The following is a 6,000-nucleotide window of genomic DNA, read 5'->3' as shown; positions in this document are numbered from 1 at the left end:
CCTCATTCAGCACATTTGTACCCATCCAAAGGGGAAAAAAATTCTAGACTGTTTCAAGGAATTATAGACATCGTATTAGAATATAAATTCCTTATAAAAGAGTGACTTTGCTTTATCTCACTAAGATGTGAGACAAATTTCATGGGATTAATTTCTCGAACACTTTCAGGTCTTAAATCAAGTTTTAAGGTGCTACAATGAACTACTCATCAGTCGCAAGCTGATTTTTCAATGTGTTGGAAAATGTGGCTCTTTCCCCTTGTCTGTCCTTTGCCTGTCTGTGTGTGGCTTTCCTGCTTCAAGCCACCAGCCAGCAATAACTGAGTTTCCTCTGTCCCAGGTGTGCCAGGTGCAACGAATGGCAGCAGAAAAGGAAAATACACATTCCCTACCTTCAAGAGATTAAAATTTATGTGAATAAGACAATCTCATGTGAGAGATTGTAAAATGATATAAGACAATACATACAGTCATTACCATATTCCAATTTTTCGTTTATTAGCATCTATATTAGTCTACAGTAATTAAGAGCTTGGCTGCTAACCAAAAGGTCAGCAGTTCAAATCCACCAGCCACTCCTTGGAAACCCTATGGAGCAGTTCTACTAAGTCATATAGGGTCTCTATGAGTCGAAATTGACTCAATGGGAATGGTTTTTGTTTTTTAATATTCGTCTACTAGCTTAACTGAGTAGATAAACTGAGTGAATTGTCGTCTTCATTCCTTTTACGAAGCATTGGATTATTGGAGAAGGCAATCTGGCATTTTCTTGGGGGCTATGAAGCAACCTGAACGTTGTATACATTTCCAGGAAAAAGAAGGCAGTAGCCATGGTCTTCTATCACTGAAACTTCATTGTTTGAATACTTTGTTGAAAGAGAATTTTGCTTCCAAGTAGTGTTTAGAACAAGCCATCCTCAGGGACATTCTCCACTTCTTTTTAGGACAGCAGAAACAACCCTCCTGCCCTTTCTCTCTAAGTCAATTGCTGTTAAGGAAAATTCTCCACTCTTTCCTTTTGTTTATCTGGTCAGTACTTTTTCCAGTGGGCCACTCTCCTGTGACCTCTACACCAGAGAATCTACAGTAAGCTTTGTCACAAAGGTATTCTGAAAGTCTTATGTTAACATTTCTTAGTAACATTTTTATAATACTCACACCCTGAGAAAGCAAAAACATACCCCAGGGCCCAGAGAGAGGCAATTTGAAAGCTGGCTACTTAATTTTTTTGTTCATTTTAAATAGTTAGCTTGTCTCACCATTTGAAAACACTCACTTTAATTCTCAGTATTTTTTTTCCTCATTCCCTACCAAATACACAACATTATAGGATAGCAAGATCTGGATTCTGGGTATTGGGGTCAGGCTCTGATGCTCTGATTCCCCTGGTAGGCACAAAAGGGGCATGAATTTTATTTTATAACCCCTGTGCTCTTTTCTTATTTGATCAAGACATGGAAATAAAATAAAATGCCCGTTTTATTTTATACTTACCGAATCCCCCTTGGGAAGAGAATTGCAAGTGGTATGGGAGTTAATTTCCCAAGAAACACTTCTTAAAGGATGCAGGTAGACTCCAGGAAATTTGCCACAGGACTTGCCACGACTGGACTATTCAACATGCTTGCCATGTGATTTCAAATTTCTAGGCTAATAAACTCCTCTTGGGGCTTCTTTTGATTGTAAGTCAAATTTGTAAAGAATCCAGAATTTCTAACTGCTTACTGAAAAGATGCCCTTTTGCCTGTTCCATTAAGATGAGCAACAAGACCAGGTCATGCTAGGTCTGATTACCTTGCTGTCATGACAAGACCCAAATTTATTTTGCCTTTATAAAAAATTGTCAGCAACACATATTGTATGATTCATTTATATGAAATGCCCAGAATAGGCCAGGCTGTGGGGACAGAGAGTAGATTCGTGGTTGCCTGGGCTGGGGGTATGAGAGGAAATGGGGAGTAACTTTTATGTCATTTCTTTTTGGGGTGATGAAAATGTTCTAAAATTGTTTGTGGCTATGGTGATTCAACTCCATGAGTATACTAAAAACCATTGAATTGTACTTTAAATGAGTGAATTGTATAATATGTGAATTTTATCTCAATAAAGCTGTTATAAAAAAAAAAAAGGTAGGAAATATACCAGTGACATTGTGGAGGGTGTATATGTGGCTTCATTCCAGTGAAGGAGACCAACTCCCTCTATCACTAAGGGAGAAGTCTGGCCTCCTATCTACCCTCCTTATATACAGTTTCTATTTGGGGCCTTTTTATAGACTTGTTATAGGCTATATGAGCAGAGGTTAAGTCTAAACCACAGTGAGGCCTTGGTTATAGCTTACCTTTGTTTCCAGTCAACAATGAACATAACTAATGTCACCATGGCTCAAGTCAGCCAGGCATGTGGATTCAGGAAGTTCTGGACATGTGCTGGTGGCCAGTGGGGCTGACCAGCTGGGAATTGGGCTCCTTGGACAGAGGGTGGTTGTCTAAATTTGGGCTCCAGGGCTCAGATGTTGACAGAGGCTGGAATAATGTCTTCTGACCTGGGGGAGGAGGCTGCAGACCCACCTGATGGCTGCGAAAGTAACCTCGAGGGAAAAGAGTTCCCTGGGTTTAGCCTGGATGCACAGACTAGGAATTCAGGCGAAGAGCCAATTTTGAGCTCAGCATTCCTCTTATCAGGGAGCCCTGCTGGCACAGTGGTTAAGAGCCATGGCTGCTAACCAAGAGGTCAGCAGTTTGAATCCACCAGCTTCTCCTTGGAAACCCTATGTGGCAGTTCTACTTTGTCCTATAGGGTTGCCATGAGTTGGAATTGACTCCAGGGCAATGATGGTTTTTTTTTTTGTGTGTGTGGCACAATGGTTAAGAGGTCAGCTGCTAACAGAAACATTGGCAGTTCTAACCTGCTTTGCAGGAGAAAGATGTGGCAATCCACTTCCATAAAGACGACAGCCTTGGAAACTCTATGGGACAGTTCTACTCTGCCCTATTGGGTTGGTATGAGTAGGAATCAACTCAATGGCGCCAAACAACAACATTCCTCTAATTAACTTCTAGCCCAGCATATTTCTTTCACCCTCGCTCTCCCAGGCCTACTCCCCAAGAGAGCCCATTTAAAACCCCGATCCATTGCTGTGAAGTCATAGAGAACCCATACCAGGTCCCTAAATTGGTGGGGGGTGGGCAGGGGGAGGCGTAATGAAGCAGCTGTACCGAAGGCAGGTTGAAGCCAAGAGCACAAGTCCATGAGGTACTCCTGGGCTTTCACTTAACAGTAAGGGCTGGTATCTCTCCCTCTTCAGAGGTGACTGTTGGAGCAGAAGGGAAGTGCAGCTCTGACCTCACCATCAGAAGAGCAGAAGGCAGCAATCCATGGACAGGACCTTCCTGGGCAGGAGCTGAGGCCCCAGTGCAGCAACTAAGTAAGTACAGCCAGTGGCAGAGTCACATAAGAAACACCTACAATGCCTTGAACTAGAGGGCAGGCACTGAAGGACCCACAATTGTAAGTTACACCCACAGCTGGTGTAGCCTGGAGAAATGTGGGCTCACTAAAAATCCCAAAGTATGTCCTGCCTGTCAAGTCCGAGGTTTGATGTAGAAAGTGCTTCTTACAGAGTCAGTCAGTCCCGGGATGGCTCTCCACACTCCGAAGAAGTCATTTCAAATTTCTGCTCCTTGTGGACAAACCTAATGAAACACTTTTGTAGGCAGTGGCAGCCCCAGGTATCTCCACATCCAGCTTCTATAGCCACCTTCAGAGGAGGAAGCTGGCCCTTGAACCTCTGCTGTTTTCATTGTTAGTTGCCCTCAAGCCATTTCCTACTTAAAAACCCTAAGGAGCAAGACAATGCTCCCCAGAACTTCTGATGGCACAGGACAGGAACCATCCCCGAAGACAACTCATCAGGCATGAAAAGGACTGGTCAGCGGGGGGGAGAGAGATGCTGATGAAGAGTGAGCCAATTAAATTAGGTGGACACTGGAGACAGTGTTGGCAACTCTTGACTGGAGGGGGGATGGGAAGATAGAGAGGGAAGATGGCAAAATTGGCACGAAACGAGAGACTGAAAGGGCTGACTCAATAGGGGGAGAGCAAGTGGGAGAAGGGAGTAAGATGTATGTAAACCTACATGTGACAGACTGGAATGGTAAATGTTCACTTGAAGCTTAATAAAAATTAATTAAAAAAAGAAAAAAAACCCTATGGAGCAGATTTACTCCCCATGTATGCAGAGTAAATCTGCTCCATAGGGTTTTTAAGGCTGTGACCTTTTTGGAAGCAGATCTCCAGGCCTGTCTTCCAAAGTGCTTCTAGGTGTGTGCCAACTGCTAACCTTTCAGCTAGTAGTTGAGTGCTCAACCATTTGTGCCACTCAGGGACTCCTGAAGCTCCCCTAAGAGATAACAAATGGCAGCTCTTACAAGTCCTCATGCACATGGGATAACGCTCTCATTCTGAAATAAATAGCATTCACACGGTCCTACTTACTGCAAACTATAACCTACTTTGAAACATGGAGACATGTATGCCTTGAAAGAAGACTCAGTGCTCATAACAGATGAAAGGAGAAAGGGGCTCAGTACTCGGTGCACTTAACAAGGGATGGTAGCACCCTGTGAATGAAGCTACACAACAGAATGTATAGAAGTGGAGATGAGGAAGAAGGGAGCAAGGTGAAGGCCAAGGCCAGCTGGAATGGGAAAGCCAGCCAGGAAGCACATTATTTGTCCCTCAAGACATTTCCTTCAAATCCCACCTTGCCCCAAATCCTAACCAAAGCCTTGGAGCATCACTGTCCATACTGCTCCTTTAGCTCATGGTATGGTTTTAGTATCATAAATATTTCTGTGCACCTGTCCTGACTCTCCAGTTTAATGTGCTTCAATTTTAGCAATAGCATATCTTCCATGCAGGAAACAGGGAGCCCTGGCACAATGGTTAAGCACTAGGCAGCTAACTGAAAGGTTGGTTGTTCTAACTCACCAGCCACTCCTTGGGAGAAAAGACTTGGCAATCTGCTCCCATAGGAAACCCTATGGCACAGTATGAGACAAAATAGACTCGACGGTACACAATAAGTACAACAAGTGACAGAAACAGGAACCAGACTAGGTTTTTAAGCACAAAAGGAATTAATACTGGGAACTTGATGCTTATGAAATAGTGCAAGCACCGAAGGAAGAGGCACCTGGGCTGGTCCTCCTGGCATGACTACCCGAACACCGTAGAATTGACTCCCACTCACTAATAATAATGGAACCCATTACTATGCCTTTAATGTTCAGAAGACGGGAGATTATGTACTTGGAAAATATTTCTCCTTGAATCTTCTGTCTATTCTTACCAAGTCCATCCTGGAGGACAAAAGGGGGTTAGTTCCTCCTCCCTGCTTTACCTCTCTCCTCTCCTTCTCCCACGTGGACCTTTGGTCTCTCAGCTAACCCTCAGTTGCTTCTTTTCAGTTTGTTTACCCCTCAGTCGTGCTTCTTCCTGCTCTCTGCTCCTGGTTCTAGCCAGTCTTCTCCCAGGTGCAGGAGGTTGAGCTACTACTTCCAGACACAGTTTTGAGCAGTTTACATATGATACCTCATTTAATCCTCGGGAGAGTCCTGCAGGACAGTATTTTCTTATTTCACAGGTGAAGAACCAGAAGCTCAGAGAGATCACATGGCTAGGGACTGATGAATCTAGGATTTGAACCTGGTTTGGTTTGTGCCTGAATCCAGACCCTTCCCACACGTTAGTGATCTTGTGCCATTTTGCCTGCCTAGCGCCTGGGACAGAGGCCTTCCAATGGAGACACACGATAAATGTCGGAGTGCTAAAGAGGCTCCAGACCAGAAGCCAGTCTCTGGCCAAAGCTTTGTGGGTGCATTATTCACAACAGGAGCTGCAAAACTGTTGTTTCCACTCAGGGGCTCCCATCTATGTGTATGTTCATGTCTGAGACCTTTGTGAAAGTGAACTTGGTGGAACGATGGTTTCACCCAA

This window comes from Elephas maximus, chromosome 8 (assembly GCF_024166365.1).
Source record: "Elephas maximus indicus isolate mEleMax1 chromosome 8, mEleMax1 primary haplotype, whole genome shotgun sequence".
NCBI lineage: Eukaryota > Metazoa > Chordata > Mammalia > Proboscidea > Elephantidae > Elephas > Elephas maximus.
The sequence above is the reverse complement of the archived record's forward strand: the minus strand, read 5'-3'. Positions refer to the sequence as shown.